The sequence below is a fragment of the Lepisosteus oculatus genome, chromosome 1 (assembly GCF_040954835.1).
Source record: "Lepisosteus oculatus isolate fLepOcu1 chromosome 1, fLepOcu1.hap2, whole genome shotgun sequence".
NCBI classification, from domain to species: domain Eukaryota; kingdom Metazoa; phylum Chordata; class Actinopteri; order Semionotiformes; family Lepisosteidae; genus Lepisosteus; species Lepisosteus oculatus.
In genome coordinates, this window is record NC_090696.1 from 27,410,809 (window position 1) to 27,433,661 (window position 22,853).

Below are 22,853 nucleotides of genomic sequence, written 5' to 3' on the forward strand. Positions count from 1 at the left end.
ACAACTGATGATAGGTATAGAATGCTTACTCTGCTGTAGAACACTTCTTCTTCAGAGTCTAGGAATATACCCCCTCAAAGAATCCTGTTTATCTCTTTCTCATTGCTAAAAAAGCAATGCAAGTTTCTAGCTGTGCTGCCTGTAGACAAGACAACTACTGGCTTACCTTGGGAAAATGTTCTGTTAAATTTCTAGTTCCTGTATTGTTTTCTAATTGATACAGATTTATTTCTCATGCAGTAATTATTCTTCTTTTCTAATGATGTCTATTATTTCGTTATAATTTCCCCCTTTTGAAATCGCTGACTTTTTTTGCATCGCATTAACATTCACAGTTGATAAAACATGATACTGTCTGTCTATGAAATCTAAGAATCAGACCTCACACTCTCATAGAATTTTCACAACCCTGCTTTTGTCAGTTGGAGATATTTTTACATATACTGTCAAATGAATCGGTACTATTTCAATGCATTAAGAACAAAATGTTTCCTATAGTTTTTCAACCAAGAAAGTATATATTAGTTATTATTATATTATTATTAAGATTATTTAATAATAATTGACAACATTCTAGTTCAGTTGCTGTAATCAAATACAGTATGTTAAGGATGCACTAGAGCATAATCATAAGATGAGAAGTGATGTAAACTCCTATCACTAAAAAGTCCAACAGCTTAAAAATGTATCTGCCTGGAGATGGAAATAAAACATTTTGTTTCATACTGACAGAAGACAGATACTTTGTTGCTGATACTCTACATATCAGAGAGAAAAACAGAGCTTCTAACAGTGACTGTTGTGAACCCTTAAGTTGTGTCTGGAAAAAAAGAAAATGCAGGTAGCAACTTGCCTTAGTGCTTGCAGATCATTACCGAAGTATTTCATTGAAGTTTGTTTCAGACACCTTAATCAGAGGCTTGCCTTAATGGCAAATTGCATTTTATTGCAATCCATACATGAAAGAGCATATTTAGATGAATGTTTAGATTCTGCAAATTATTGATAGCCTATCTAAAGCAGCACACTCAAAGAGATGAGTTATTTCTCCATAACAGCAGACTGTACTGAATTAATTTATTTACTAGAAGTGTTCACTTTTCTGGTTCATTAGTAAATGGTAAATTGTGTGTATTCAAATTCTACATTAAGTGTGTAACAGACTCAATATTTGCTGTTTCTTCTTATCAGCAAAAGGCAATTTTAATTAAATGCAGTTTCCATTTAAATCAGTATCATATTAATATTTTTGAAAGTATCAGTTTCTTCAGTCATTTGAAACATACTGTAAATGTACTGTAACAGTTTAGAGAATAATGCATACAGCTATCTAGTGTGAAGAAAGCAAATATATGTCTGACTGCAAAAGAAGGAAAGTATGTATTTATTTTTGTTACATAAGTGGTAATAGATTGTATTGCTGTATATGTACAGTTTACACTTATTTATTTCCACCATCAGTTCTGGGTTATTGTACAATTACAAAGAAAAGGAGTCTGTCTGGCCCGTTTGCCCCATCTGATTAGTAACAGCTCATGGATATAAAGGAGTTCATTCTACCTTTTCTTCAGAGAGGCCAGACTGTCAACCTTGGATGAATGGGTAGCTGCTTCCAGATTACCACAAGCCTCTGTGCAAAACAATGTGTCCTGTTCTCACTTTTAATTGAATATATTATTAAATTGTAAGTAGTACTTTGTTGCCTAAGGAGTAATATACACCTTACTACAGTATGTTGAATTTCTTTCTGTGTAATGTCTTATTTCTGAGAATGCCTGAACATGTTAAGCTTGATTTCACAGGCATCTTTGCAGTTGTCTGTCTCTTCCTTGCTGATGCTATTACAGTAGGTTACAATAATGCACAGTACTGTATATGGGAATACAGTGTTAGATAACAGAAGCAGCCTTAAAACACATTTTAAATGTAAACTTTCACTTAAAATGACAATAATGATTACTCTGAAGAAGTCATTGTCACTCAAGCACACTTCCAGCAATAAGAAACACACAGAGGCTAATCAAGGCAGTAGGAATTGAACCCACTACAGCAAAGGGCCAGCCACCCATTGTGGTAGCCTACATCACTGTAACAGGCACACACATAGAAATAAGCCCTGCTACAGAATAAAATGTATATGTATTAGTTAACTATTTTAAATGTCAGAAGTACTTTCAAGTCCTTTTACCTTTGCAATTTGCTTCTATTTTTAATTTATTTTTCACACTTAATATTCAGTTTATCATACTGAAGGTCTATATTTAAAGACACATAATTGCTGTTGAAGTATTCGCACATTGTGCTACAATGTTAAACTGAAAAAAAGTCATTATTCTTCTGCAGTTTTCTGGAATAAAATTTGTTCATGATATTATCAAATTCAAGCATGAAATCTAGAAGTAGGTATTGCAATCTGGTCTATGTGCCCAAATTAGCTGAAGAGACCAATTTCCTTCTGTTGAATATACAGTCAATCTCAAATTATTTGATACGCATTTGTAAATTGTAGTTCAGGTGGGTAGCTGGGTCAGCATGCGTAGGCTGCAAAGGAACAAGTAATCGGTTTCTTCACCTGAAGCAGGCTCCACGGCCTAAACGTTGTGTTTTCTTTCTTCTCTTTTCAGCATGGGATAAACCTAAAGTTGAACATGTCCCTTTGTAAATTGTACTTTCTTATGCTATTCTTAGAGATTATTCAGACCACTGGATGGGCTTCCTTTATAGACCAATTCATTTTTAATTAGCTAAAGTAGAACAACAGCCATCAACAGAGATGAAGTCTGAAGCTCAGGTTCCTGGATGTTCTTCATAAGAATAAGGCAATTCATTTGACACAAACCTGGCTCTATTTCTGCTTACTTTACTGTCCATGCTGTGGCTGGCTGTTGGTTTGATTAGTAGGGATGTGTAATGCAAGCTGGAGTGTCATGGCAGTGAGATTAACTTTCCTACCTGTCCAGCTTCAGGACCAACAGCATGGGGATTAGTGCAGGGGGAAGGGGGGGCGGTGGCTGAATGAATGAGGGCAGATACTGTATGTACAGATACACGCTTCTGAGGTGCCTGTAGCACAGTATGAGGCAGCAAAGTGACCATCTCCTCTCTAAGCATAGCCTAAAAAGATGAAAAGTGCAATTTGCCACAAGGTTACAATTTCATCTAATTAAACTCATCGAACTTGTTTCTAAAGCTTAACTTTTTTACAAAATTACAAAAATAAAAATATTTTTTTAAGGAAGTGATAAATAGTTTCCTCCTCTCCTGAAGACTGTCAAGGTAGAAATGCAGAATAACACTATCTGTTAAAAAGGACTGCAGTTCACGAGGAATGACAGCATTCGAAAGCTTGGGAGAAATTAGAATCGTTTATTGGGATGTGGAGATTTGGAGTAACCGGCTTGGCTGAGGGCCGACCTCCCGGCCGTTGGACGGGGAGGATAGGACCCCCATGCGACCAATTGGGTAGCTGCAAAGGTGGAGGAGGGATGCAGAAAATGAACGAGGAAGAGGAGAGGGTGACGTTTGATATATATGGAGACCAGTTGCTTACATCAGGATTAGTGAGAATTGCAGCAGCTGTGTCAAATGAGCCTTCATTCCTCCCGAACTTTCATTATAAACTCCATTTGGTCTGCCCCCAAAAACTATGCAGTACCTCCTAGTATTGGTGCTATACTGTATGTCCATAGAGTCCATCAAGATTCAAGATTTTGTTTGCCATATACAACAAGTGTATTGGAATGCTTACTCGTTCAGCTATACCCAGTAACAGTAGAGAAAGGGAAAAAAAATAGGCACAAATGACAAATGGACACGGACAATACATTTAGACAATAGATGTTATAATACTGCCAAGACAGGGCATAATGCAAACACTGCAGTACCTTAAGGTGTACTGTAGGTGCTACCAAGGTTTGGTAACAGTGCTGTACTGAAAATATCACCTGAAAAATAATAGTCTGCATTAGCAAAATGTTTAATCCCAAGCTTGAATTGAAGTATAAAATTCTTGATTGATGCTCATGCTGATTTAATTTAGCAATCCTTTAAACATGTGCAATAACAAAGTGCTTCCAATCTTTAGGAACATTTGATTTAGGATGACCAATCCAATGTATTGAATAAAGATTCTACAGGTCCCGGATAGAAACTTGTGTTTCCGATTAATACAGAAGAATGCAAATGGAATCATAATGATGGAGAGACAAATTATTATTTTCATCAGTGAACATATTAACCACTTCTTAAATACAGTGTACTGTACTTTGTCTGTCAAAAAGTATTTCAACAGCTTCTGGGAAAGTGTGCTCTGTCCTGTTTGTAATTGGGCATTATAAACTTTCCATCCATCCACACGTTTTTTAATGGCTTGATCCAGTACAGATTCTCGGGGGAGCTCAAGCCTATCCCAGCAGCCAATGGTTGCAAGGCAGGATACACCCTGGATAGTACACCAGTCCATCACAGGACACAAACACACTCACACTCAATTCCAAACATATACCACCCCAGAAATGAACTCAGCTGCCCAGGGCTGCAAGTCAGCATTGCTAACCACTGCACCACCATTTGTTACAAATATAGTGAAACACATTCATTTCACACCTATCAATTGTTTTTGGTATCATATCTTCAAAGGGCTTTCAAAAGTCAGGTTTCAACGAGGTGATACAAGTACACTGCACAAAGGTAATATACAAACTATTAAATATTATAGCGTTTCACATTAAAAAGCGGAAAATAATATTTTGCAGATTCATAAAACATTTAAAAGAAGCTCAGTACTTCCAACTGAACTCAAAGGCACTCTTAAGAATAAGATGTAACTTGGCTCCAGGCAGACGTCTGCTCTACAGAAGACAAAAATACACATGTTCAGAAGTCAATTGGGTGTGAGTTATATGAATTGCACTTTTGATTTTGTCCTGGCAATCTACAGTAGGTGTTTTGCAGGATGACAAACTTGATGGTTGCAGAAAGTACCTCTGACTGCCGTTATTAAATAGTGTTTTATACAAACACTTTTGTACATTTCAGGTTAACGTTAGCTGATATCCTGTTTGTTCATAGCAATGAAAAGTTAAATGAGGGTACACTCATGAAAACTTTAACTTTCAAATCTAAATCTTTATTATTGAATATCCTACAGTACATAGAATTAACACATTTATACTTTCCACAAAACATAGTGCCCTATTGGTTGAATGCTGACATTTGACATAAAGGAAATCGTATATCATATCTGAGATATTCTGCCTGAAAGAGTTACAATTACTTATAAAGGCTTATGTACTGAGAGGCATTAAGGATGTAACAAATCCTGTTGGTTCCAATACTCTTTTGTAGTCTTTTTAATGCCTCTCACCAAAGAAACCTGAAAAATAGGGCAGCTATTTTAAAGGCGTGGGTGATTTAAAGATATTAGGTATTTTAGGTTTTATGAGCTATTCTTCTGTTTGACTGTATATGTTTAAGACAGAGATACTGGGTTATTGCTCAATAAAGGTACTTTCATTACAAAATCAATCAACACACTTTTAAGATTTAAACATGTGCTCCTAGATGTCAGGCATCATGGTAAAAATAATTAAGTTTCCAACTGCAGGTGGTAAAGGTACAGTACTGTAGTATATTCTCTCAGCTTAAGAGCTGCCTGTCTGTGAGTTTGGGTTGGCCAAGAAATTATTCTTTGCACCATAATAATTCTAATTCTCTCATGGTGTCACATTGCAACCAGAGTGTTTCTGGAGATACTCATGAAGGTAGTAAGCTAATCTTAGTGTTTCTGTCCCATTAACCATCAGTCATTCTAAGTGCATATTAAATATACATTTGAGCTGTGTTCTTGGTCTTCAAGAATCCAGTTAGATTGGAATATGTCATCTTCCCCAAATGCAACTGCCTCTATGTATAGTGTTTTATACTATGTACTTACTGTATGTACTCATTCAAAGAACCTTTTATAAAGTTATTTTTTGTGTAATAAATCATTAGGAGCATTCCATATAATAACTTACACTGCAGGCAAGTCACTGGTTTGTTATACCCACTTCACAGTGCTGGGTCTCACAGAAGCTTGTAAACTGGTTTCAAAGCAGAAAAAAAAATTGTTGTATTAAATGGAGTTTATAACAAAAGTTCGGGAGGGATGAAAACAACCAAGCTCAATCATACTCAGCTGTCCGTAATTAGCAATTGCTTGTGATATCTTACGAACGTGATATCTCTCTCCCTCGCGCGCGACTTTTGCATCCCACCTCCACCCCAGCTCCACCTCTGCAGCGACCCCTTGGTCACCCGGCGTGGGGGTCCTGGCCTCCTCGTCCTATGGCCAGGAGGTCAGCCCTCAGCCAAGCGGGTTAAGCCAATGATCTTGAGCATTGTCATTCCTAGTGAAATAATAGATTAAGATAGAATGTTTTAAACCTGCAAAACGCACTTCACTTAGTATATTCTATTACTGTACAAAAACAAGAGTTATCGTACTTCTGTGTTTCTTATGAGCAAAATTAATCAAAGTGTTTTCAGCTGCTATGTTTGAAACATGCAGATCTTACTGCCAAATGAGACCACCTTGAATGTTATTTTTTGCTTATTACATCTCAGAATTCTGAGTAAATTCATGTTTTATTGCAATGGATAACTAGTGCAAATGGATTTTGATTACAAACAATTCACACTGTATTGTGGGCCTGTTTCACAATACTGTATTGCCCTTTGTTAGAAGTTTTAGACATCAATAACAATAAATAAGCAATGTCTTGTTCTCTCTCATGATTTGGTGAATGTTGAAACTATAGCAATAACATGGTTTATTTACTTAAAATATTCTTGATAATTTTAAAATTATTTCTTGAGTACAAACACTAGACACATATTCCACTGTAAAGATGCTTCTTCCACAATATACAGGTAGCTACTGTGTACAATGAACTACAAACTACTGTCTAACCACTCAAGTCTCTGAAGCCCTGAATGTGTGCAGAGCCATGTCTTAACAGCTTGCAGTTTTGTACTGGCAGAGTTGAGCATGTCTGTTTTTGTATGATCTTTGATCTAATCTTTAAAAGGTCATCTGCCAAAATGAAAGCACCACCAAAAAACAGGCAACTGGATGTGAGCAAAGTAAGAAACTGAGGAATATTAAATAAAAAAGCAGTTGATGCAAAAGAAGAAATTAGATTTTACTACATATTAAAAGAAGAAAAGTAAAGAAAAGTGATCATGACAACAAAGTCCATTGCACTTCTACCACCTGGTTCTGTGCTGGCTCACAAGCCAGTAACTGAACACAAACACCCTGTGATCCCAGTGACGAGGGTAATTGATGAGACTCAACAGCTCATAAACTGGATAATTAGGCCCCGCTTTCAGTATATTATTTTCCAATAAGAGCACACTTTGATGTTTAAGGACTAGCATTGTAAAGCTATATTTCATTCACATGATCATAATGGACCAATTCATTCTCAAATATTACTGAAAATGGCAGACTCAATATTTGGATTTGACTGGGAAACTGAGGAATGTAAGTCTGCCGAGCTAGTAATCAGACTGTTTTTTTAGAAGCAATTTATTTTACCAGTAAAATGCCCAGATTCACAGACAGGATAAGAGTCACCAAGAAAAAGAAAAAGGCTGTTTAAGAAACTACTCCCCTGGGTGGGAGTAGCAGCAGTTGGTTCTCAAACAGCAGCAATAGGATAATCCACACCCTTTTGGAGCCAGACAGAGCTCAATACAAAAGGATTATTCTTAATGTCAAGTAACATGAACTCAAGCTTTTATAGGACAGAAGTTTGATCTGGGTCTTCTGCAGTTTAATGTTTTACAGAGTCTCTTTTGGAAGCTGATTTACAGCTTACTTGGTACTTGGGAACCTGAAACTAAAGTATATTCTGTAACAGAGATTCTAGTTTGAGCACTTAAATTGTTGAAAAGAATTTGTATTGATTGTCAACATTTACGAAATAGATTAGTATGGATTCTAACGACTAAAATAAGGAGATTGTGGAGAATTTTTGTTGTCATTTTAGGTTTATACAGCAGCATTCAAACATGTTTTGAGTGGCATTTACAATTCATTCATCTCCTGTGATAAAGGCATGCTGAAACCATATCACCAGAGACGTCTTAGACAATGATACATAGGGCCTGAGTTTTATCAAAGAGTTTACTGCACCGTTGGATGGTTTTGGACATTGCTCATATATTCCAATGATCTCTTATGAAACAGTTTACTTAGGTTTGCTTTAAGAGTTAGGATAAAAATCTGAATAGTTTATTAAAAGTACAAAAAAATGATGGGATTGGCAGCTGATGGTATCCAGTTGGTTACAAGGAAGGCTGGGGTATACAACTAGGAATTCTGACGGATGGATACTAGTGATTTCGGAGGCTCCAATGCAAAAGACGATACACCTTCACAGCTGGTAAGAGTGCCAAGGTCTGCTGAAGGTGAATAAGACACAGAGCCACTACCACCACTGCTCTGAAAACAATCACGGCAAAACATCACCAGGCAGGGAACTATGGGAAACAAATCTCATGTTATTCTGTTTCTTCTCTGCACTCCCCTACAGCGACTTTAGTATGCAGCAATTCAGCATGAAGTGTTGTACCATTTAAGTGGAATTAATTCCGTTACTTTCCTGTCTTATTTTGTACAGTAGGTTTTATTCTTAATCATCATTTAAATTTTTCTTCCTCCTAATATTTATCATTTATTTATACAATGAAATAATTGTACAGCAATAGCCAAATAAACTGATTTAAGAGATATCATTTTGTCTGGTATTCAGATTTATATTTGTCTCCTTGAGGAGAGGAATGTCATTTTTGCAACACTTGTTTTTTGCTGAGGGAATAACAATTTGATTCCAATATCCTCAAGAGAGTAACTAGAAAGATTCAATTTTAATAATGAAGGAAATTGCTGCCAGATGTTTAGTGTATAAATCTTTTCTTTGATTAACTTGTTCAGTTTATTTACATTAAAGTTATGAATCGTTTGTTTTCACCTGCAGTATTACCCTACAGTAGGTAATCAATTTTGTATATTGATAGGAAAGCTTTTTGCTGCTCAGTAGTATCTACCAAATAAAAATGTCACTACATTTCTATCTTTTTTAAATGGTGTTCTGGTATTGATGATTATTGGTATTGCTTTAAAATTGTAACATCTTGTATGTTATAAAACAAGAAATGTAAGTCCTTAACTTTTAGTTTGCTCTCATAAATGAGATTACATGGTGAATATTATACAATTTAGCAATATAGTTCTGACTTCAGTTATGGACTTCAAGGTGAAACAACGGTAGGACTGTCTTTTGTGCCTTAATTATAGTATTTTCCACTGACTCAGTCTGGAAAACCAGGCTCTATGCTCTGATAATGTCTGCTATTTCTGTGCTGCAGTTTTATAGGTGGGAGGGATTTAATGTGTGCTGAGGTGTCCTGACACCCAGCGGAAACAGGTGGTGTCGCGGAAAAGCCACATTATTTCTGTACACCCCATTGCTTTATAATTTTTTTTATTAGAATCTTATATTTTCAATTCATGCAGTAAGATGAAACTCTTGCTTCAAAGGAGAGTCAGTGTTGGTCAGTGGGTAGCTGTGTGGGGGAGTTGGAGTTCTGGGTTTGTAAGATTATGGGTTCAAACTCCTTGACATGCAGTACTGCTATTGTGCCCAATAGCAAGGTATTTCACCTGACTTGCTCCGGTTATTGCTCCAGCTGTATAAACGGGTGCTTTGGATACAATTGTCTTCCAAATATATTACTAGTAATAGCTCAGATCCCTTATAGCTCAGAAAGGAAACATATCAGCAAGCTGAGAGAACACTGAATACTACCTGGGCTGAGCTACTTACCATTTGAGGTCCTAGAATTTGGTTCCATCATGAGGGGTACAGGTTATTGGGCCCTGCATCTGAACTGCTGTCCTGGTAAATGGGACAGGCTAGCAACTACCAAGGGACTTCACTCAGATTGCATCTGTTAATGCTCTGTATAAACGAGTCTCGTGCTCTTCATTATAAATAAGAACTTGCTCTCAATTGACTTGTTCAGTCAAATAAAGGAAGAGACAAAGAAGCATGTGGCTTTGAAAAGCAAAAGGCTAAGTCTAGACTAGTCTCACTTTCTACGTCAGAGATTGCTCTGATTGATCAGGTCTCTGTAGGACTGAAATTGTTAAAAGAATACTGTTCATCAAGGCTCAAAATAGTTTCTGCCTGATGTTCAGTATGTAATCACAGAGTGAAAAGCCTGAATGGAAGTATTTGCGGAGGAATTTTGAGAACAGTCTTTAGATTTCCCAGGTCATGCAAGACTGCGGACGATTAACAGCTGACTATTCCAAACTAGGGCATTGTAAATAATAAAAAATTAAGACTGATTACAATTTTTATACATACTGTAAAAAAGGAAATAAATAAAAAATAAAATGGGTTTCCTTGTATTTCACAGCTGATAACAGACTATAGCAAATATAGAAGAAAATAAAATGTCATGAATACAGCAGAACACTGCAGTACTCATGTTTGTTGTACTGCAGTACATACAGTACATTATGTTTCATTATGGATTATCTGTGTTTCAGTGTAAAAGATATTAAAGCACTGTCACAATACTCAATGACAGGATTAGAGGATGTACAGTATATAATATTGGCTAAGAATGAATGTTATATATATATAAATTCCACACATGGAAGAAAATGTCACTACTTTACAAATTAAAAGCATTGTGGTGTGAATCAAATGTGTTTATACTGACATCTACATACTGTATTAGTAGTGGAGCAGACAGTCTGACTTTAAAGTGGGATTAGATTTCAGTATCACAGTGTCTGAGAAACAACTGAAAATAACACAATTTCACACTATTTAAACCATTACTTTTAACTTTACATTGAATCTGCTGTCACAGGTCTCAGAAAATGTCATCAGTCAAAAAACCTTTCTTTATGTAATGAATATATCTTTCTATACAACTGAACTTCTGTTCCTTTACAGTGATTCCAGTTCAACTGATTACTACAGCACATATTTTAAATGTCATCAGTCAAAAAACCTTTCTTTATGTAATGAATATATCTTTCTATACAACTGAACTTCTGTTCCTTTACAGTGATTCCAGTTCAACTGATTACTACAGCACATATTTTAAGTTGTTCTTTCATCTTGTACTCTGTTCAATGCTATTTGTTTATTCTTAACATTTTCAGAGTTCTGTACTGCTGCACAACTTACCTAGGCAGTATCTCACAAAGTGAATAAAGGTTGATTTCCATTTAAAAAACTGAGTTTGCAAGTCAAGCATGTTTTAAATATACTTATATATTTTAAAATGTTGAAGAATTAAGAATTAGGATAGGACTGGAAATAGGATTTCACTGAACTAGAATTTTGTTTATGGAAATAAGTAAGTGTTGTAAGCCGTTCTTTACTTTCATATAATCACAATTACCAGAGATCTAAGATTCTCAGACCCACCTATTGCTGGCTGGGGTTCATGAAAGAGCTGGGCCAGCTTTGTGTGATAAATGTGTTGTGGAACATCAATCACTGACTGATGATTTCTCTGTAAGGAACAATCCTTACACCTTTTTCACTCTATTTTTACAGCAGGGAATTTAGAGCAGGCAAGATGATAACCTGATGGCAACAGGCAAAGCAATTGTCATACTGTATATTAGACTCAGTTGTGAGGAAGAAAGGATTGCAATATGGCTTTCTCTTCTGACTGCTTTACAGCTGTCAGTGTTCATTTCTTTTTTAAGCACCTTTGCCATCTTTACCAGTCAGTCCCAACTGGATGGGCTCCGTGCTATATATATTTTAGCACACAGGGCAAAAAAAGGTTGAGAAGTTAAAAGTTAATATTGGACCTTGTGCAGGACACCAAGATATTTCTAGGACATTAGCGGGATTCCTAGATATGTGGTACTGTAATTCAAAGCCAAAAACTTGGCTGAAGAATTTTGGCAGCTAGGTCTGATCCCAACAGACTCAATTAATGATCGTGGTGGATGGGATGTGTGAAATTAGGCCCAGCTCCAGTGGGATGGCCAGGAGGGTAAGGCCCCCCTTGAGGTGCTTGTTACTCCCACCAAGAACATTTCTAGAGCCCACCTCCTACACAGTATTAATTTAAGCTACTGGAAAAGTCATTGGTTCTCCCATAGGATAACACCATGGCCAGGCAGAAATAAATAAGAGATGCTTTATCAGAGCAGAAAGTCAGCAGAAAAAGTAGATATCCTACTCTCCACTATCTCAGCCTAGGAAATACAAAAAGAGCAAGGCACCCCCAAATAATGTGTTGGTCATCCTTAGCAACATAACCTGGTCTGTGTGAAGTAGCAGCTTCTTACAAAAATATTTTTAGCTGCTCATACTAGGTTGTTAAACCAGGGATATTCTGTTTAATTTGCATCCAAAGTTCACACACAAGTTCACATTATCACATAAAATGACAGGATTTGGCAGCTCTGGAATACGGAGGTCAGGGTTCTAGTTGTAATTTAGAAGTAAAATCATGGTCATTGAAAGAATACTATCCTTAACCTTGTACTGACATATCTGGCCGTATCAGAAACAGCTGTTGCCTAAACTAATTAACTGACCCGTACTGAGATGTTAAGCTGAATGATAAGACACTCGGCAAATAACAAAGCTTATGAATGTTCCCATTGAGCAATCAAAGAATGGTAAAATATTTGCTGGACACACATGCATTTACAATATTATAAAAACACACACAGATCGCATTACTGTTGAAAAATCTAATTTCTCCAATATTTTTCAGCAATTGCCCAGCAATAGGTTTTGTGTGGAGAACCTGTTGTGTTATTAAAAGGCATTGTCATTGCAATCGATCCACCGTTATTTGGTCACAGTTTGCTTGCATGAAGAAGACTCAGACCACTAGTGGAGTGCTTGCATATGCAAGCTGTTATCCACCTGTCTCCATGTTGACTGTGTCAACAGAAGTCTACTGCTGTCCTTGAAATCAGTCCCCTTATTTAGCTGTTAGTGCCTGATACCAGAAACTTTCATCGGGCTCCCTCCTCACCCACACCATTTGTGGCAGGAGAGAGTTAATAAAATGATGTGTTCATTTAGGGATTATAAAAAAGCATATCCAACAGAAGGTGGGATTAGTGCCTCATATCTATGCATTTTGTCAGGTCTGGTTTCAAGGGAACACTTTTACATGCCATGTAATTTTTAAACAGCAGTTCAGGAGGAGGTCAAATTCCTAATCTCACCCACTTCTGCAGTCTTACACATAAATATCTCACTTCCTTTGTGCGCATCTTTTTTTAAACCATTCCCTCCGTCCCATCGTTACCCTTGGAGAATCTAACTGGCTCATACCCCACGAGTAAGAAGGGTCTTGACAGCCTTCACCTTATACTGTAGTCAGGTAGACATTTCCTCACCAAGGTAAATTATGCCAAATTTTCTAGATCCCTTTAAATTCCATTGTCTCATCACATTCATGAGAATTTGAGCAGAATACTGAAATCCGTAATGGTCCTTTGGTTCCTTCATGCAGATGGCGTTCTGGCCAAACCATGGTTTACTTCAGAGATCAGAATGTGCAAGATTGCATTGTGGGAACCCTGATCAACTTTGACCTTGAAGGTCATCGGTGGAATAACAAAATATACAGGAAAGCAAACAACAGTAGGTAGCTTTCTTCAGAGAAGCTTAAAGAGAAAAACATTTGCTTTGTTCTTCACTGTTTCCATAAAAACTTAAATGCACACCTGCACATATTTGACCACAAAGACTAGGAGGCAAAGTGTACAGGAAAGCCCAGCCTCTAATTTAAATTTTTACTGTACACAGTAATTACACTTCTCTATTATAAATCTGGTAATAAACCTGCAATAGTGAATGAGTTTCTCAGGCTCTTCTATGCGGAGGACTACTTGATTAGTTCCCAGGCATTACTAAATACTTACTCTGATATTAAGAGAAATTAATATTGGGGTGCTTTCATTGACTCTGCAATGAAATCTCAAATGTTACAAAAGCCTGATTACTGAGTACTGTATAGTGTGACCCTAGACTGAAGTAGGACTCTTTTAAGCAAGCATATACTCAAGCAATAAAGTGCAACAAATGCTATTATTTCCATTAGAGCCTGAGAACATAAAAATGTTTCAAATGAGTGGAGGTTGTTTGGCCCATCTTACCGTTAGATAGTTCATTTTACTGTGCCAGAAACAATTTTTGAATCTAATGACTCACAAGCCTATTAATATTTTAGCAGAACATTAAAAACTAGTAAATGGGTGGATGAAGATTAAATAAAAAGTAGGCATTCTAATTGAACAGCATATGCTGGAAAGAGATTAACTCATTTCCTAGAGGAATAAAATCCCTGTAAACCAATTGAACACATGGGATAAGTGGCTTCAATGGCTCAATGGTAGACTTTTAAGGCTTTTTCCATCAACAATAAGGTAATTTTCCCCAGATAAAACATTCAGAGGGTTTAAGCAGTTAAGTGTATAATCTCTGTTTCATTGGTTGGTACTTCCTGACCACACATGGCCTGTATCCACATTATTAACAGAAGACTCCTGGGAAGAAAGAAGTGTCTCCTTCCTGCTCAGGTTCCTTGATCGTAGTTGACCTTCTTCAGCAGAGCTAACTGGAAGGTCATTAAGTCCTAATTAGAAGGCTCATAATGACTGCGAAGAGTGGGCAGTGTTCTAAGGTGCAGTGCAGTCTTTCTCCACATTCCCAGACAGAGCAAGTCCCTGCAAAGAAAAGCTGGACTACCCTAAAACCCCAAAACTTGAGAGGTGCAATATTTCTGAAGAGACAGTTTAATTTCCTCAATGGATATTTTCTGTTCCCCAAGATTTAAATGTCTAAATAATGGCCATACTCACTGCTCACAAGAGTAATTATTTTGCCAGCTCAGCTCAGATTTTGGATTTATTTCCAGAATTCTGTAAATTATACACATTGCCATAAACATAAATATGCATAATCAAAATAAACATAAATTCTGACTTTTGGTTTTTTACTGCTGTCACTTTACTAATGGTAACATTGTATTTAGATACAAATGAATAATACCAATCAACCCCTAATCTACATTCATTTTCTTCTACAAACCTACCCAGAATCTTTTTTTCAGACAATGTTTTAATGAATTATTTTCTGTGATACATTTTGACCTTTGTGTTTGCATTTTTAGTAATCTCACAAAAGAGCATCACCCAAACCTGTCAGGATTTTTTTGTCTTTTGCATGTCAGGCAGTGATGTGGCAGATGCCTGCCAAGTAATATAAAAGACAAGAGATAAAATGAGCCCCAGGCACTAGAAACTGTAAATATTTTCATTCATAGTATATGAACCATATAGAAGAATTGCACCAATAGAAGAATTTTGTTCTAAGGGAAGCAGCAACACTTTGCCTTGTAGAGAAAAATCACACCAAAAACTCTCTTTACTAAAGAGGGAATGCAGTAAATGACTATCTATGACTATCTATTATTTTAGCACATGTGAGAAACATGCAGAAGGCAGTACGACTGATGGACTGCCTCTTACTGGAATTATTGTAGCGGTGATGTTGAACTGATGTCAAAACCAGAATCCTTTTTTTTCTGCATGAATGTAGTGAGACGCTCCAAGAGCTGCATTCCTCCTGCAGAAACAGGATGCACAGCTGTTGAGAGGTCACCGTGTCCTCACACAAAAGTAATTACTTGTCAGTGGGCAGTTGTTATCATTATAATCTGCAGCTTCTGAGATCTTTGAGGTTTCAGCTGTAAATACCAACATGGTGCTTAATGACACTTTAGTATATCTTGTTTATGATCCAAGACATTTTTATAGCAAGTTCTGATGGTAAGAATTAAAATTACAAAGTATTAAGTGTATTCAAATTTTCATATTAGGGGCCTGTCAGTAAAATTAAAAATATTTTATATGGTAGTTGGAGTATCCTCAGCCTGCCTACTGCGACCTGCATTTCTTTGAGATTCCGCACTGTGAGAAGATATCTTTCCTATCCTAGACACAGACATTCCAGTGAAGGCATATATTTGATAGCAAAAGGAAAATTGTGTATTCCTTGTTCTTCTTGATTATATGGGTCTCCACTCAAGCAGAGAGGGTGAAATTGGTCACCCAGTATTTGGATTGTAACATATGTTTGTTTCTGGTGTCTCTCTTTTTCAATTTTTAACTTTGAGAATATGTGCTTGTTCTATTGCACAGATAAAAATGTTTTCAATTTCCTGTGGTAGAAGTTCATCATTTGCACGTTTACTCCTGTGTTATGGGTTGTAGCCTGGCAGCTGATAAAGGCCTTACAATCAGCTTGTGGCTATGCTGAAAGCAACACAGTTCCCACATTCTTCATCTAAAATAGGCAAGACTGAAGCCACTTCTACAGTACGGTGTTGTCTGTCAGGTGTTGACCATAGTTTAAGATCAGTTACAGCCACAAGGCTGTTTTTTTTCCCTAAGCAGCACTTAGAAATGCCAGTAGTTAGGCAAAGGAATGTGACAACAGCCTGTTCATGCAGACATGCCTAACCATGTCCTACATAATACCAAACATTCGTAATTGAAGTTCTCAGCGATTTGTGTCTTTTCCATTCCCTGCCTGTAAAGACGATAGACTGTAGAGAAAATGTATTTTTTCAGAATCATTTGTATTTTCTTAACAAAATACCTTCACTCAGTCATCAGACTCTATAAACAGAAAATACTTAGCTGGTTTTCTATGCAATTCATAGCTAGTCCACCACATTCTTTGAACTTTTTACACACAAAATCTGCATGAATTAACCTTCTTTTGTGATGAATGTCTGTGGGATTCACACATATTCTGCATCAAAGTATTCAGCAAGTAATCAGAGGATTGCTTACCTGAGAAGGTGACCATTAATATAATATATGTTCTTGTCACTTTGAGACACCCTTCAGTTAACCCATCTCACCTTGCTAATACCATAGCCAGTGAGGGGTGAAGTTTCTTATTTCTTTGCCCCTCAGTACTTCAGGCATCTCTGGTAGGCTTGCAATTTTGAAGTGCTCCCTAAACATTCACTATACTGAGTCCAAAACACACTTTTGAACACTTTTTGTTATTTGTTTGTTTGGTATGATTCAGAAACAGAGCAATGAACTTGTCTCACCTCTGCCTCCCCTAAAGAGAAGGTTATAGACTCCTAAACCATTTGAATGTTTTTACACACTGTAATTATTTTACTACAGGTTGTAAAGACCCAGAGGTAATGGACCTGCCTAATGTCTACATACCTCCAAGAATCCTTCAAGAAAACATACCTAAAAAACCCATGGTCTTAGCTGCATTGCTATAAATTAGAGGTTTATTTGAACAAACACAGAAATCTAAGTATACATCTTAGTGAACATTAATAGGCTTAATCTTCAATTTATGCCTGATTTAAATGTGGTAACCAAATAAATAGGATATATTTTGTTTTACCAAATTCTTTGTTTTTAGTCCAATCAAAGATCTTATTCCAGTTAACAGGACAGTGATTTTAAAGATAATTGCATCTGTAAACATACTGTAAGTAACTTCGGATATCACAATTACCATCACTTTCAATATCCACTTTATCCAGTTCAGGGTCATGGTGACCTGGAGTCCAGCCCAGCTATCATTGGGTTCGATCCAATCTGGACAGTTCATCACAGGGTGCAAACACACACACACTTACACCAGGGCAATTTTACAAATCAACTTATCGGCACCTTTTTGGACTGGGGAAGGAAACAGGAGCACCTGGAGTAAACCCATACAAACATGGTGAAAACATAAAAACGCCAAGTAGATAGCACCCCAGAAATTGAACCCAGCCCCAGCCCTGTGAGGCAGCAATGCTATAATATTTTAAGTATGTTTTTGTTGATTAATATATATATGTTTCTGTTATAATTTTTGATTAATTTTCTCATATTCCTTCTCTATGATTAGGGTAACATAAGAAAATTAACTTGTGATTTTTGTTTCCCAAACACAATAAGCTGAGTTTCAGATCATGGGAAGTTGTTAAATCCCAAAGTACTGTATATGTGTTTGGTTTTATTTCAGCAACAGGTGAATTTTGAAGCTATTTTCAGCATTTTAAGTATATTAAACCAATGAATATAAATTTTCTGCTGCAGGTGCTGTTCATGAATTATAAAACAGAAAACATTTACACATTTAAATAAGACCCTAAATATTCACTTTTGGGACTTGTTAACAAACAGATGAGTAAACATTTGCATGCTTTAAGTAAAATAGGAGAGTTTCATAAAAAATAAAAGATGTTGTACTTCAAAGAAACACAAAGCAACTTTATTAAGAGAAAGCAGTGCTCAATGAGTTCATTGAAACTAGATATAGTTCCAAAGGAAGAATGTGTCATACTGGAATCAGATTAGTCTACAATTTTATCCAGCATCAGTAAATCCCCATTGGAATGTCTTGTCTTTCACCAGCCAACTCTTTCCTGGGTACTTTGACTTGAGATAGGTATCTGTCCTTTTTGGGTCAGTTTATCCTGGTCTTTAGACAATGGGAGACAAGAAGCTGTTTGGTTTAGTTTTACTTTTGCTTTGTGTTATAGAGTCATGGCATCATGGAGATGTTCTGCCCCATATGTTGAAATTGCATATTCCTGCGGGTCTGATGATAAACGCTTGACTGCAGCTGAAACTAAACTACATTTGTTTGTTCATTTTATGTTACACATGATAGACTTTACTGTAACACAAAGAGAGCCCAAGTCATTCCTCATTTTGCAAAGACAGGTGTTTATTAACTTGCACCAAACAATCAAGCATGCTTCATTCTTGTTTTTCTATTACAAACCTAAAGTTGGAAAAAAAACATCTGCATGCCTCTAAAATAAGGTGTTTTCATTAGTATCCAACATCCAGTACAAACCCAGCCATAGGAAGCTGTTCTTTTCATGCTGCTGTTTCATCTTTCTTACTTAGGACAGCATCCTAGTTAAACCTGGATCAGTTTAAATACACAAGATAGATCTAAGGAATCCTATGCTGAGAGAAGTATTCTGATGTAGTAAAACTTCTGGTTCTTCTAGAGTTCAGTCTTCTCAGAAAAACATCAGTGTGAGGTACTAAGGTTATGATAAGGCACACAATTATACCTCAATATACTAAAATCAAATACTAAATTAAGATAGTCTATCCCATACTGTGAGAAGTAGGCAGGGTGATGATGGACAAAACCCAAAATGCAAAGATATTCCTGAAGTATGTAATAAAGATAAAACACTACTACTCTTCAAAAATAATGTCTTCAGTCTCAGAAATATTTAGGATGTTTTCATTTTCTTGTTAGTGGATCTTTTATACATGCTTTATTAATCTATCAACAATTTTGAAGAGGTTCTTATTTTCCTGGTATTTATTGTTTGATTTTCCATGAAGTCTATTGTGCACATCTTTGTGTAGGCCCTCATAAACAAATGAAAAGCAGGAGAACAGAGAACGATAATAACCTCTCAATAGCTGTAATAGCAGGACACCCTGAAATCCTTTTATTCTTCGGCCTGGAGCACAAAACCACCAAGGGTCTTTGGAATTTTAGTTCATTGTCCAGATTGGATGTTTTCGTCTAGTTTTGATTACGTGTTGTAGTTCCAAACAACATGCCCGCCTACCAGCTTCAACTTATTTGAGGGTTACCGTTTCATAATCTTATGATTCTGTGACTCTTCTCAGTTGTCAAAACAGACCGACTGTACTTGAAATGTACAGTACATTCGTACTTACATAAGCATCAGTGTGTGGTTACATTCTACTGTACATTCTATTTTCCTACAGTTTGTATTTGATTGTACATCTTATTTGATGGAATGCGTGTATCAGAGATGTATGATGTTATTCAGCATGCATGATTACCTTTGATTTATGGGATACATTCATTCATTCTTCATACAACACATACATCTGTATGAATTTTTTATCTTACCGTGGCATGCTATTCTATGCTATTTCATCAATTTCCCTATGGGATTAATAAAGTATTATCTATCTATCTATGCAGCAGTACAGTTTTGTAAAGGATGCAGCAAATTAGAGTTCTGAAAGAAAACATTACATGAGGGTGAGAAATGAGGTGCTGGTAGGCAGGGGATCTTTGTGGTCTAAAACACAGAATGATTTTAAAAGGACACATTTTAATAACTGTTTTATATTATTGCGACCTTCTGTAAGAGATACAGTCTCTGAACCTACGTCTATCATCATTCTGATCTGATTCAATAAAGATTAAGCTATGTAATTGTTACTGGTCTGGATCAATATGCAAAATAAAAGAAAAAATAAATATATGACACTGACAAATGATTTATTTATGGTCTTTTTGCGAGAGCAGAAAACAAAAAGGAGAGTAAGAATGAGAGCCCTGTAAGGTCAAAAAGAATTTGTTGGGTTTTTATGGTTAATAATAAATGTGTCAGTTGCTATCCACTAGGTCATAACTAATCTTCAAACAGATGTCAGTCTGTGGGCTGTGTCAAAGGTTGCATTTAAGGAGACAATGGAGGAAGTAGTGGCTGGCTCAAAGGTGTGCTGGTAATGCAGTTTACAACAGTATGGCACATCGATGGATAATGTTGCAGAAGGCATCCTGGGTCTTTATTCTGAACAAGTGGCCTTTGTTTCTGCCACACACTAAGAGAAAAAAAACTGGAGTTCAAAGAGGCAATCTGAAAGTGTAACATACTGTTTCATAGCTATATGATTAGAGTTTTTATCTTTTAAAGATTTTTGGGGGGTTATTTTGACCATGCAGTTTTTCAATCTCTTTTATTAAAAATGCAATGTTTGCCTTAGTATTATAGTGATATCAGCAATCCTGTTAAACATTAGACTATTGTGTGAGTTCCATTGAATATGTTCTCAAAGAAATATTTCAATGTCCTAAGGACACGTTTACAGTATCTCTATGCATAACACGTGACAAGTAATTGCTGTTTCTTCCTTTCAGATGCAAGAAGTTGGTCAGGTAGAAGATGCCCAAAGAAGAACACATCCAAGCAGTTGTTTGTAAAGGAGACTGCAATCTGTTTTTTATTTCAAAAAGATATTTCATCACTATTATCCACTCAAGTGATTGATAAAAACATTACAAATTTAATCTTATGTTGTAAGGAAGATACAGATTGCATGTGTTCAGCTTTCACTCGTTATAATCCATGTGGTGTGACTCAGGGGTAATGTTTTTATACGTTTTCTTAAAGAATAATAAAAAATTGAATCATTCTATCAAAAGTGAATATTTTACGAATTATGTTTGTATCCTTATAATATATATCCTGTCAGGATATTAATTATGTGACGTTAAATTATATCTAAAACCATTTTGTGCTCTCTTTCTCCTGTGAATGTCACATGAATTGACACCAAAACTAAATGAAACCCTAGTGTCTCCTTCCTGCTCTGTAATGGTGTAATCTTGTACTGTACTGCAGGAGAAAGCTTTACAGCACAACTACTAGCCCCACTTATGGGGAAGTACAGTAGAAAGTGATCAGTAAATTACTCACACTTCATTGATGAGTATACAGTACTACAGAATATAGTATAACTGTCTTATAAGCACTATTTTGATGGTAAAACTCACTTTATTGACCTCCTTCAATGCATAAAAACAAAGGGCTGTCCCAGCCACTACAGTTGCATGGAGGGCTATCAACAAAGTTAATAATAATAATAATAATAATAATAATTGCTTACACTTACTGTATATAGCGCTTTTCTGGACACTCTACTCAAAGCGCTTTACAGGTAATGGGGACTCCCCTCCACCACCACCAATGTGCAGCATCCACCTGGATGATGCGACGGCAGCCATAGTGCGCCAGAACACTCACCACACATCAGCTATCAGTGGGGAGGAGAGCAGAGTAATGTAGCCAATTCATAGATGGGTAAGATCTTACCCTACAAATTTCTCAACTTCAGAACATTGGTGGACCTTTTCAGTCCACTGTAGTGGAATAAACTAATGTACACTGTGTATATAAACTAAAAGCAAACCTTATCAATAATGCTCAAAGTACATGTTTTATATATACATGCCTGTTATGTGCATCTTTAGTTTTTATTTCTTTGCATTTAGTCAACATTTTGACGTGTATATTAATGTTAACTGTGCCACATTATTAAGAACCTTGATGATAAACCACATGAAGACACTTAACAGGTCAATTGTTTTGCAGGCAATTATCTAATCAAATGAGTCTGCTTAATTAGTGAACTTTGCCCACAGGTATGTGGCAAAACCAGCATGTCAGTATTGTTATTTCTTCATTAGACTTCGTTGGATTTATTTCTTGCTTACAGGATCATTGGCATGTGCTAAAATCCATTATTCAAAGTTGGTGTTTAATTCCGGAATAATATTTTGTAAATGCTTTTTGCTGCTTTCTGTTTTGATTTGTAGTTGTATGAACTGGTGGACTTTACCAGCTTCTAAAATATCTTTTATGTATGTTTTTTGAGTAAAGCTGATAATATTGGTTTTATTTAGGATTTGTTCTGTTATTCCTGTCAGGGTCTTGGTTATGTCACATGTTAAACTACATTTAAAACCCAAAGGACTTACTGTGTATTTGCTCTGTGACTTTTGTGTTCAAGCTTCACCATGTTTAATTTCTTATTTTACCAAATTTTCCAACAATTTAGAGCTGTTTCTTCTGTCAAAGAACAAACGCTAGGAGATTATTTTAACAATTCATTTATTCTACTGCAAAAAGTGCACATCCAGTGTTTTCAAAAACTCTTTTACTTTTGTATTTGGTTTTTATTAGAC

General features: G+C 36.2%; 1 protein-coding gene across 2 annotated transcripts in view; it reads left to right on the forward strand.

The window, feature by feature from the left end:
• LOC107077071 (uncharacterized) overlaps positions 1–22,638 on the forward strand; it is a 45,583-nt gene extending 22,945 nt beyond the window's left edge. For both annotated transcript variants that reach the window (XM_015344536.2, XM_015344537.2), the window contains exon 11: positions 21,027–22,638. The gene's annotated coding sequence lies outside the window, so the exon portion shown is untranslated. The remainder of the gene's footprint in view (positions 1–21,026) is intronic.
• Positions 22,639–22,853: the final 215 nt, after the last annotated feature.